Source organism: Garra rufa, chromosome 18 (genome assembly GCF_049309525.1).
Source record: "Garra rufa chromosome 18, GarRuf1.0, whole genome shotgun sequence".
Classification (NCBI taxonomy): Eukaryota; Metazoa; Chordata; class Actinopteri; order Cypriniformes; family Cyprinidae; genus Garra; species Garra rufa.
The window spans coordinates 39,103,737-39,116,049 of NC_133378.1; the positions used below are offsets into that span (position 1 = coordinate 39,103,737).

At 36.3% G+C, this 12,313-nt stretch overlaps 1 long non-coding RNA gene across 1 annotated transcript; it reads right to left on the reverse strand.

The window, feature by feature from the left end:
* Positions 1 to 6,547: 6,547 nt before the first annotated feature.
* Positions 6,548 to 12,231, reverse strand: LOC141291376 (uncharacterized). Its single transcript, XR_012340326.1, has 4 exons — positions 12,006 to 12,231; positions 11,396 to 11,490; positions 9,994 to 10,058; positions 6,548 to 9,400 (listed from the first exon to the last, which is right to left on the reverse strand). It is a non-coding gene; the product is annotated as an uncharacterized lncRNA (long non-coding RNA).
* Positions 12,232 to 12,313: the final 82 nt, after the last annotated feature.

Below are 12,313 nucleotides of genomic sequence, written 5' to 3' on the forward strand. Positions count from 1 at the left end.
AGGATTTCACTTACAACATAAACAGAGAGATGCCTGCGTTGATGATGGTGAATGATGGAGAAATAACTTGTCTGATGATGGCAAATGATTTACAGATCTGGAGAATCACTGACAAGCAGCTCAACTTGTGTGGTAGGCTAAGAAGCACTTCCTCTGCATTATACCCTAACATTACACAGAGCACATGGATCACTGCAATGAAAATAAAATGTCACCGATTCAAAACGGCAGATTCAACAAACCGCATATTAAAAGCGGCTAGAGCTCCTAATTAAATATATATTTTTATCCATGTGCGAGCTATTCATAGGGACCATGTGACGTCACTGTGCTTTATCGCCGCCATTTTTGTGTCCGCGCTACCTGTTTCAGTCTATGGTCACAGCAGCCACAACTACCAGAGGAAGATCAACAAAACTCCCAGAATGTTCAGAACAAGGATACAATATGCCCGGGATCTGTTATTCTGTTAGCTGTAACAACAGTCATCAGAAAAAAACCTAACTACAGTTTTATTCGATCTCAGCAGTGCTTGAAGTGGGTCGGTATGCATACAGTATAGCCTTTAGTGTACCGGTGTCATTCACGAAGGTGCTTTTCACAGCAAGGGTGTTTTTTTCGGCACAACAAGAGTAGTGGAATAATAATTAATTATTGAATAAGATTGTGAATCAGTACATTATAACCAAAATAATGCCTTAAAATGAAAAGAAGCATTTTTTGCGATTACATCATTTTGAACCGATCAACTCGTGAGTCCAAAGATTTAGTAAACAAGAAAGCAATCGAACAGCAAGTTCAAAACAGTGCTAATGCAGAGAATAGTGACTTACCGTACATCCAGATGCCGTACATTATTTGTTTCAGTGTGTATTTGGCTTAAAGGAGAACTCCGGTGTGATATTGACCTAAAGTGTATTGAATCATGATACCGGGTGTGAACGTACCTTGCATATCTCATCTCGTCTTGTCCACTGCTGTCCGAAATCTGGGGTCAGTTAGCCGATGCTCACAACAGCTTGTCAATGAGAGTCAATGGGGCATCGAAGTAGTCATGTAAATAAATCACTGTTTTACGCCATTTACGAGGCACAAAGTAGCGCCACACTTCATCGGTAGACTTCCAAGGGCCCCGACATTTAAAACGTGACATTGAAAACTCATAAAAAGCACCGGTAGTTTATTTACGAGAAGATTTATACAGACAGTAACTGCAAGATGTTAAGCGATCGCCACCATCTTGAATGTAGTCACGATAAGTCGAGTGACGAGCAGGAAGGCGGTCGCTTAACTTCCCACTGGCAGCACAAGTGGTGTAATAAACTAAACTAAAATGTTATTGCAGCCATATAGCTTGAATGAATACAAATTCCTACTTTAAATAAAGAAATCTCTTGCTTTTGGTGCTTGAATTTGTGCTTCAATAATGAGATCCAGGTTTAGGAATACACAAGACGTGAAAGACGTCTTCCCTCAGGTATATTTTATGTTTTCTTGGCTTGCTGGATGTTGGGCTTATGCTCAATAATCACTTTTTTTTTTTTTTTTGCATTCGCCAAAACTAATTTGCCGAAATCTAAGCGCGGACTGTAAGGGAATTAGTGCCGTCAGCGCGAGTCCCGTTCGCTGTGAAGTAGTGACCAGAATTCTTCAAGGTCTTAAAGCCTTCATCGAGCGACTACGTTCACAATAATTTACACTTTTTGTGCTAAACATACAATCAAGTCAAATACACAGTGTGGGAAGTAGTAGTAAAAAGTAATTTCTTATTTCAATTTATTATTAAATCTCATTTAGATGCGCTGTGTCTGTTGTCATATCGGACACAAATATGGCGGCGAGCATAGCGGAAGTGACGGCTTTGGTACCCATGAATTGAGCTCTTTGAAACAGCCAATCAGAGCAGAGCTCAGTAATATTCATTAAGCTTCCAAATAACAGAGCATTCCATTCTAGGGGCAAATCCTAGGGTTGTAAATGGACCTGTAACACCATTTCTGGAGATTTTTTGCCCTTTCCTATGCCAAATACCTTCTATGTAGATATCAGAGAACAATTTAAAATATTCTCTCAATGCATTCTATGGCACCTTTAATTAAGAACCATTGTTATGCTCTTAAAGTGTAAAGCCATTGAGCACCGTACAATCAAGCTTAAATGGCTCACTTTACTTGATGTCCCAAGAAAATTCATGATCTGAAAGTGGGAGGTCATAAGTGAAAAGTTGTGATCGTTCATTATTGAAAGGTTTTGATGCCATAACAGCTGATTACTATGTGCTCACTTCCTGAGGAAACTCATAGAACTGAAGATCTTCAGTAAATGATCAGAAGAGCTCAAGCTCTAGGTGCATCATCAAGATAAACAACATCACCTATATTATCTGATACCTGTTCTGAATCTCCATCAGCATGTGGGTTCTCATCATGTTTTTCACCAGTCTGGAAGGTAAGGTCTTTCAAAGTAATTTTTGACCTGTTCTTTTAGTGGTTGTGGTTTCTGTGTAACACTGAGACACTCTCAGCTATCAAGAGCTGCACAAACACAATGAAGGATTTTTAAACATTGCATGAAATTTGAATAACAATAAATTGTTACCAAAATCTTAGAACATAATTGTAAACTCAACTGCTGTGAGTTAAGCACAAACATGTATCTTCAGATACTGAAAAGTAGACATTTTAGATGGTTCCGATTGTGTTTATTTTGAAGTAAAAATACAGATCAAAATACTGCTTTATTTTGTTATCAATTACACACACTTTAAAATGCACATCATGCACTTTTTGTTGACCATATATAATACTTGTCTGTATAGATCTAGAGACTTGTTTGTTGCAGTTCGTTGTTAGAAAATACACTGATAGCTAAAACTGCCAGAAACATAAAAACAGGTAACCACATCCTGCGTTAAATATCTCCACTGTTTCTGCACTGTTAAAAAACATCTAGAAAAATCTATTATAATCACTTGGATCAGTTGAAACTTTTCTAACTTAAGGAACAGTTTTTTTTTATATATATATATATATATTTTTTTTTTTTGCTTTCTTTCATTATTATAATGTATAGAGTTTAGACCCCCTGTGACCTCAAACATCAAACAAATCTTTTTTATTTATTTATTTTTTTATTTTATTTTATTTTTTCACAGAAATGCCGCTTACTGGACATTTTCTCTTTTTCTGACCATTTCCTGCAAAGCCTATGGTTGTGCATAAAAAAAAATCCCAAACCAGCTCATCTGGCACCAAATCACTTAAAGTGCCTCTATTATGGATAATGAAAGGTTCATATTTTGGTTTTGCATGCAAGGTCAAAAAAACACTTTCATTGTCCATTGCAATTATTTTTTTTACCTTATTTGCTTAATGACTCCCAAACAGTTCTTTCAAAGATTAATTTCCTCCTTTGCCTGAAGCTATTCTGCGATGATTGGTCTACTATGCTGTGCATCATCACAATTATTTAGCCTACACCTTGGTGGTAAACATCCAAACAACCATGGTATATGCATTAGCCCAATGTAGAAACGTACTAATAAAGCACTGCAGTTTGTACACCAATGTATTGCTCTAATCTTTATCAGAACTCCACATAATAATAACAACAACAACTTTTCATCAACACATTTCTAGACAATTGCAAACAAACAGATATTGCTGTTAGCTGGTTAGCCAGAGACCTAAGCTGCGCAGAGCAACACAACATATACAGCTAAACACAGATTTTGCATGCTACAAGAGCAACAATTTTTAACTCCACTTTTCAGCATAAAAATTTTTTTTTTATTTTTTTTTATTTACTTACCCCCATGTCATCCAAGATGTTCATGGCTCTCTTTCTTCAGTCGCAAAGAACAAATTTCCCCTCACAACATCTCCACAGGAATCCACTACGGTGTTTGAGGGAGGATGGTTCAAGTTTTCCCAGGTCTGTGCACACAATATACTAATGGTTCAAGTTAAAGTAAATTCGAAACACCTTATGATTTGTTTTAAAAATTACTAATTTTCATGATTCGGTATCGACTCTTTCTTTTGAAAGACAATAACCTAATACACATAGCACTTTCAGATTAAAAACTTTGCAGGATGTTTTCATTCACTTAGGGCTGTGTTACACACTGCATGGAAGGTAATAATAGAAAGTTTATAATAGGGGCACTTTAAATCATCTTTCTTCCCTATTCTTATGCTGACCATGTCGTGACCATGTCTGCATGCCTAAATGACTTGAGTAAATGAGTTTCTGTCATGTGAACGGCTGATAAGATATTTGTGTTAATGAGAGGTTGAACAGGTGTAGCTAATAGTGGGTGAGTTATAAATTCAACAAAAAAAAAATACATAAATAAAAAGATCATTTTTTAGGAAGCTGTATTGTAAAGATAATTTTGTGACATCCAAATGAATTTCACATACCTAACTAGAAAGGGGTTTAAAACATTTTTTAATGCTTGTCAATGAACTTTAAATAATTTTCACACATTCAGCTGTGGAACAGTCCATAAGACACTAACATTGTATCTGCCAAGAAATTAATGCCAAAGTGATTGTCCTTGCAGTGTCAAACCACATGTAACCATGCATCCCTCCGATGTGTTTTTAAAACCTCCAGCACTAAAAGCAGTGACTTTTGTGACTGTGACTTTGTATATTTATTTTTTTAACCCAAATTAAACCTGTTTTCAGTGTGTGGACAGGCTGATGCACCTGAAAGCGTTCGAGTGATGGAGGGAGATGTCCTGCGTCTACATCCAGGAGTTCCCAAACTGAAGGAAGATGTTCAAATACTGTGGTCCTATGAGCGAGACAATCGAATCACTCGTGTCGCACAGATTTATGAAGGGAAAATTTACACCCATTATGATGACAGATTCAGTGGCAGAGTCCAGCTAGACCAAAAGACTGGAGTACTAACCATCTCTAACATCAGGACCAATGAATCTGGACCGTTTGAAGCATTCATTGTTATTAACAGACAGATCTCAAAACGAAAGTTTAACGTTGATGTATATGGTACGTTTCAGCTGTATTAACAATAATATGATTTGTAAAAATGAATAGTGGTCTGGCAGTATTGGCCCATTAAATTTTCTAATTTTTCCTTGTCCATAGCAGCGGCCTCATTGGTTACTACCCGACAATCTACAGGTGAGTGTTTCTTCATACACTGAGCTTATAAATTTAGGTTTACACAGCTATGATGCCTTCTGCTTTTTAAAATCACCAGAAATGTGAAAAGGGCCCATTGGATTGATGGATGGACAAAACAGTTTGATAGAAAGCCCATAAGTTAAGCCTATAAAGTCAAGAAAGACTTGCCTTCAAACTGTCTACTAAAGGGGTGTTAAACTCAATTCCTGGAGGGTCACATCCCTGCAGAGTTTAGTTCCAATCCTGCTCCAATACACAAGCCATGTAATTTCCAAATATGCCTGAAGGATGTGATTAGCTGGATCAGAACATATTTAATTAGGGTTAGAGCTAAACTCTGCTGGGCTGTGCCCCCCAGGAACTGAGTTTGACACCCCTGGTCTACTAGGTACATCAAAGAAAAAATTAATACCACAAAAAGCTTCCTGCCAAGACATTAAATTTGACACAAGCTATTTATAAATAAGTGTCTTCTCTTTCAGATTGTCCAGATTGTTGTGGCGTCACTGAGGCTCTGATCCTTCTAGTTCTGGCTGGTCTGGTGTTTCTGATAGATTTGGTGTAGATTATCAATGCTGTATTTGTGGTTAGGCATGTGAGGTTCTGATCATCTCAAAGAAGAGGCGATTCATCTGTGTGATGGTGATACTTTCATAAAATATCACAAAATGCACTTTGACGTTGAAGCCAGCTACCAAGAAAAACAATTACTATGAAATCACAATTACTATATTGTTGATGGTATTTCTCTTGCATTTTAATTTTTCAAAGCCTTTTTTTTTTAAGTCTGCATGTTGACAAAGTCATTTCTAAACTGATCTATCCCTCTCTGTCAGGAAATTAGATTTTAGTCTGCTATTTAACCCCTTAAGTTTTTTTTTTCATTGTCTTTTTTCTCTATCACACATTTTAGTAATCATTATACAGTATATCATTTGAAAGCCTAAAACCCCTGAATTCATCCTGTTAGAACCATTTTTAAACCAGACATTGCATTATATGGAAATGGTGCTTGAATGTCTTTTAGCGGTCTCCTCCCTACATTATAAAATGTATTACGGTCTTTTAAAATAATATTTTTTTTTATAATCTTGACAAAATACATATTGTCAGAAAGGTCTTAGTCTCAGGATTCGACATTTGGTGGTTATTTTTGATAGAAGTAAAATTGACAGAGAAATTTAGAAATTTGCAGAAAAATGCATAAAAAAAATTCTATGAAGTTTTGATGGCACCCAGTGGTTGTTTGTGGTACAAACAACACCCTACAAAAGAATCTAACAGGAACCTCAATTTTTTTTTATATCAACTTCAAATTTAAAACAACTTAAGTTAAAAATGTAATACTGGCATATTAAAAACGGGGCAAATAGAAAACAGGAAACAAATTAAAGGTAAAAGTTTATTGAATAGTCTTTAGTCGTATCTTTCTCAGTCATTGTCTGACATCTTAAAACAAAGGATTTCAGGCTCACAAAATAAGGATTAGATGATACAACACACAATATAACATATGTATTCATGTATTCGGGTTGTGGGGGAAAACAAAGTACTTCTTTAAAGAGGAAATTCACGCAAACATAGGGAGAACATGCAAACTGTGAGGTGACAGTGCTACTCACTGAACCACTGATAAAGTGGAACATAATGTACAGCTGAGAAAGCTACAGAGACATTTGCTCATTTGATTGATACTTGATCATTTTATGCTATGATATTTTCACATTGACAAACAAAATCTTGAAATGTTAGTTTACAAGATGTAACATTTAACACGTGCAATAGTTTACTATTCAGTCTCAAAAATCCATTATATTAAAATGTATGATATTTACAACATACAGTTACAAACAGTAGAAAAACTGGCAAGAATATAACTCTGATGGCACAATATGCGAAGGTAGATTCAAGCAAGTAAACTGTACCAATAAATTTGGCAGTGATAATAAAGAACTGGTTACTGCTGCCACACCATGTCCCACAAAATTAGAAAAAGTCTATCATACTTAACTCTTGTTATTGCTTGTTAAAGGGGTCCTATTATGCTTTTTCACTTTTTGAACTTTAGCCAGTGTATGGTGTGTATGTTTGGGCATTAAAAAAATCTACAAAGTTGCAAATCTCAAAGTCCACTCCAAAGGGAGATATTTATTTTATTATTATTTTTTAAACCCAATTTAAACTACGCTATTATGTCACAACGTAAATCCCGCCTACGGAAATTTGAAACGTGGACGGGGAGCAGGATTCGCTTAACTTTAGCCGCTTTTGGGATGCTTCAGCGAGCCTTCACTTAAGTGTCCACGAACTGCTTTGGGAAGGGGCGTGGCAGGACTGAACGCCGGCTAAACTGTTCACCAATTGCAATGCAGTGGGACTGCTAACCAATCACAATACATTTGTTTTGTTTTTTTTCGGACGGTGGAACCCGGAACTAATTGAGCCATTTGTGCCAGCGTGGGGAGAAAGCCATTGTAATAATGTAAATTACGTGAAAAATTATGCTTTTTTTGAACCACCAAGCATGACAGCAAGTTCTAGTGCACCCCCAAAATAAAATAAAGACTTTGTAAAATAGCATAATTGGACCCCTTTAAAACCAACAGGATTGGACATTCATAAAGTTTTTCAGTTGTGTACCAAAAAAAAGCAATTTAAAAAGCATGGGGAACACCACTTCTTTTACCTGCTTCAACAAATGCAACATAAAAACAAATTGTCCTTTCTCAATTCTATGAACACAAAGAAACAACTTTACTTGTTACTGCAGGTTTAAAAAAGCTAATGAAAGTATTACAGGTACTGCCCATGTCTTTATTATTTTATTACAGCTATGCCAACGCTATTGAGAAAATAACATTGAAAAGGACTGTAGCTACAGTTAGTTAATGTAGCTACAGTTCTGCTAGAATCATAACAGCAGCTACAGTCGACTTCGAATAATAGCAATAGCTACAGTTATATAGCTACAAGTTGATTTGGAATAATAACAGTAGCTGGTTATGGTAGCTGAGGTTGAGTTATAACAACAATAGCTACAGTTGTGAATTTTTCAGTGTGCTTTCAACTTTTAATTATAATTGTGCCATAATAAAGACCTATTTTTTTTATTTCTTTTTATTTTATTTGTAGATTTAAATTCATAGATGTTTTCTGACTGTTTGCTCCAGGTCAGTGTTTCTCAACTCCCCTAAATATCCACCCCCAATAATGTACAGTGGGGGTAGAATCATAATGTCAATAATGTCTTAGATGTCCCTTTATTCAACACACCAAGAAGCTGAAACTGAAATGAACTAAAATTGAAAGTGAGGCATCTGAAACATTCTTTTAAGTGGGTCCCCAGCCTTTAGAATGGAGAAATACAGCTTTCTAGAGATGAACTGACCAATAAACTGACTTTTTTTTTTTTTTTTTTTTTCAGTTCTGCATATCAGGGGGAAAAAAACACAATTGGTATTGATAAAAATAAAAAATTAATAAAAAACAAACAAACACTATATCAATCTCCAGACATTTCTTTCTCTAATGAAGTGCAAATTAAAACCAAAAAAGTTAAGAACCTATTCAAGTTCAAAACACTGCAGTGACCCAGTGTGCACCGTTTCTAAGATAAATACTGTACTTAGAAACACTCCTTTTTTTACTACACTCTGGCTCTAATCTACTGAAATTCTGCAGTTATAAAAACAAAAGGAACAAAGTCAGTTGTTGACTGATCTACTAACATGGTCTACTGAAGATTACACATTTTATGCTTATAAAAACAAACATGAAAATCACCCCATATTCGCACACAATAGTACATCCAATTAGCTTGATTAGTTAAATTGTGCAAGCCAATTAATACACTTTAGCTGAGGTCTTAGCAAATCAGGGCCTAAGAGTAATAAAAAAATACTGGAGGACAGAAAATTGTACACACAGCATACTGTGACTTGCATCCTTCATTAGAAACAATGAGGGTAGACAAAACCCCCAAAATACTTGTAATAATATGTAATCTTCAACTTGAATAATACATCAAATAAATAGAAATATTTACTTATAAAGTTATACAGCAGTACAACAATTCTAAAATATCAGTCATGTCAGACTTGTAAACTATTGCACATGATTGTAGGACCATACACCTGTGTTGTTCTTCAGTACATACAGTTCTGGGCCCATTGCACTGATTCCATGGAGATGGAGGAGGACATCATTCTTGGCCCAACGGCCTATGTCCCCCTACACTGGAGCTGTAATGAAAAATGGCAAACAATCAATCAGTTGAAATATCTCTACTAATGACTTACTCTTATAGTTAACATGTTCAGTTATTTTAAGGTGAAAATAAATAAATAAAAAGTGCAATTGTTGTATTCAGCATTTTGTGAGGATGTTATATGTAGAATTATGGACGTATTAGTGATGCCCTAGGTAAGTAAAACATTTTGATCAACATTTCATACATTTTAAAGATCTGGAGCCAGTTGCACCAGCTGAGTAAACATGCAGTTGTAAGACTAGACTGAACATAAAATGTAGAATTAATACCTGCTGCACCATCAAGCAACAGTACAACTGAGACTAAATCTTATGCCTTGTTAAAGGTAGGTCTAAACTTCAGATTGCTTTTTAGGATATGTATGTAAATGAATTGTTATTTCTGATGGTTTTAGAATGGGTCAGCGTGGATGTGCATCGTCTATGAAGGCCACAGCTGTCCATAATTTAGATGGTGCAACAGGCATTGATCACAAAGCAAAGTATAGCAAAGTCAATTTGTTGTATTTTTAATCAAGTTTTTACACTTCTGATATGTACTTCACAGCTGCTTAATGCTACACACCTTTTAGGCAGCATTGCATCTCTGGAATTTCCGTCAGGCTGGTTTGTCACTGGGCCACTAAATATCTGTCAAAAAAAGCAATTAATTTAAAAACCATTTAATATTGGGAACAAAATATAAATGCTTCCAAAACAACTGCAACATCATGAAGAAAATATTACACTTACTATATTCAATTACCCAAACAGAAAAAAAACACCAGTGAACTCTGAAAACAGCTCACTGAGTCATCTGAATTCATACGATTTATTAATAACAGAATACAAATGACCTTGATTCTAAAAACACATGGTCTAAAGTTTTTTTTTTGTTTTTTTTTTTGTATTACTGCTTTTAGGATTATTCAGCCCCATGAAATTTTATTTATTTATCTATATATATTTTTTTTTGCTGTGTCAAAGTCCACAGCCTCACTAGCAGCTGCCTAGTCTCAGCCTCAGACGTCACGCTCACGGAACGTTGGCTAAACGTCTGATGGATATGGTACACTTAACTGGAAACACTTCAGGAATGTCGAAGTCGTCATTTGATTAGTTGAATTTGACCGGATTTCCGGAACACACGAGTGTCGCGTTTATTTTCGGTCCGCCGGGAAACAAAGCGCAGACTGGTTTACTCTGCGTTTTGCTAAAAGGTGCTTATGCAGACGCCGTTGTTGTTAAACACATTTGCGACGTTCGCGAACAAATTACTGACTTACTGCTTGTTCTCCCTCTTCTTCGTTATCTTTCAATGCTGGTTATTTCAATGACTGACTTGTTGCATGCCAGTCTGTTGTTGCGGGGACATTTCTACGCCCCGAAACGTGACGCTGAACGAAACGAACTGTGATTGGTTGTTGGACATGTCGGTCAAACGGCCTTATAGGCGGGCCTTGGCCAAATAAAGCTGCCATGAATTCCAGACCTTAAGACGTTAGTCTGAAGGTCTGGCTACGCGAGACTAGCAGCTGCCTATCTGTCAGAAAGCTGGTGATCCATAAACAGATAGAGTTAGGAGCAGAGAGATGGGGGAATTTGGACAAGAGAACAGCAGGGATGATGGTATTAAAAGCTGAGCTGAAATCCACAAACAGGATCATCACAAGTCCCCCTGGTTTGGATGTTCAGATGGTGTAGAATATAATGCAGTCCCAAAGTTACTGCATCATCCATGGACCTGCTTGCTCAGTAAGCAAACTGCAGGGAGTCCAGTAAGACTCAAGTGATATCCTTTAGTCTTTCAAATGACTTCATGACCACAGACATTAAAGCCACAGTTCTGTAGCCAGTATTGTGATTTTGGGTTTCATGGGTGATGGTGGAGCAGTTGAAGCAGGAAAGGACTAGATGTATTTTAGTCCTTTCCACACTGATGCAGGATCACTGGCTATAAAACTACTTTTCAGACTAGATTTTCTTACCCATTCCTTCGTGTGTTTTTTGCCCCATTATATACAACTCTGTCCCTGTTACTGTAGGCTTCTTGTTTGGCCTGACGAAGCGGTCTTGAGTTTTTCTGTAAACAACAATTGTTCATGTTAAATGAGTCCTGGTAAAAATGCATTGCACATGTCCTCACAGAAACTGTTGATGTTGCCATCTCTGTGAGCTCAGTGGCAGAAGCTTTAGAAACATACCAATTAGTGCAGTCGAAGCACTGCTCTGCTTTATTGGTCCATCTCATTACAGTTCTTAAAGTCCGGACAATTAGTAACATGTACTATGTACATTTTCATTCATCAAATGACTAAATAATCAAAAACCAGTAAAAGATTTGGTGGTGTGTACTGCCAAATGTTCAGCAGTACGTCTCTAGTGAAAGTGATTGTAGAAGAATAACTTAAAAAAAAAAAAAAGTAAAACTACTGTGTATCTCCACACCGTGAGAGCCGCATTGTTACTTAATGACAGAACATTCATCACATGACTTCAGAACGCCTATCCAAGTATCGGATTATAAAGGTCTAATAATATAGGTTTTTGGCAGTCCACAACAACAAATGCCAACCATTTTCCTGTGATAATACTTACCTTTCTAAAAAAATGAGCAATTCTTCTTGGTCCACATTGAAAATCCCATATTATTGCCACTACAGCTACTAGAGATGCTAGAGCTAAAACTCCTCCAATTAATCCTTTAGTAGTGTCAGTCATGTTGAGTGGCTCTGTAAGGTACAAGAGGAACAAAATATTTAAAGAATTTTCCCAACTGACAGGCCATAATGATAAAATATATCCTGTAAAAAAAAAAGTATGTCCTCCTATTTATTAAGTGTGACTATTCATGGAAAATGGAAAATTAAGCGTTTCAAAAAAAAAACCTGTCTGAGAAATTGTGT